Source organism: Rhinopithecus bieti, unplaced genomic scaffold (assembly GCF_001698545.2).
Source record: "Rhinopithecus bieti isolate Rb0 unplaced genomic scaffold, ASM169854v2 scaffold_18353, whole genome shotgun sequence".
Taxonomy (NCBI): domain Eukaryota; kingdom Metazoa; phylum Chordata; class Mammalia; order Primates; family Cercopithecidae; genus Rhinopithecus; species Rhinopithecus bieti.
Genome location: NW_016809465.1, coordinates 931808 through 932556, shown reverse-complemented (window position 1 = coordinate 932556; position 749 = coordinate 931808).

Sequence of the window (749 nt, the reverse complement as noted above, 5' to 3'; positions counted from 1 at the left end):
ATGGATCTAATTAAACTAAAGAGCTTCTGCACAGCAAAAGAAACTACCATCAGAGTGAACAGGCAACCTACAGAATGGGAGAAAATTTTTGCAATCTACTCATCTGACAAAGGGCTAATATCCAGAATCTACAAAGAACTCAAACAAATTTACAAGAAAAAACAAACAATCCCGTCAAAAAGTGGGCGAAGGATGTGAGCACACTTCTCAAAAGAAGACATTTATGCAGCCAACAGACACATGAAAAAATGCTCATCATCACTGGTCATCAGATAAACGCAAATCAAAGCCACAATGAGATACCATGTCACACCAGTTAGAGTGGCGATCATTAAAAAGTCAGGAAACAACAGGTACTGGAGAGGATGTGGAGAAATAGGAACACTTTTACACTGTTGGTGAGACTGTAAACTAGTTCAACTATTGTGGAAGACAGTGTGGCAATTCCTCAAGGATCTAGAACTAGATATACCATTTGACCCAGCCATCTCATTACTGGGTATATACCCAAAGGATTATAAATCATGCTGCTATAAAGACACATGCACACGTATGTTCATTGCGGCACTATTCACAGTAGCAAAGACTTGGAACCAACCCAAATGTCTATCAGTGATAGACTGGATTAAGAAAATGTGGCACATATACACCATGGAATACTATGGGGCCATAAAAAAATGAGTTCATGTCCTTTGTAGGGACATGGATGAAGCTGGAAAACATCATTCTCAGCAAACTATCGCAAGGAT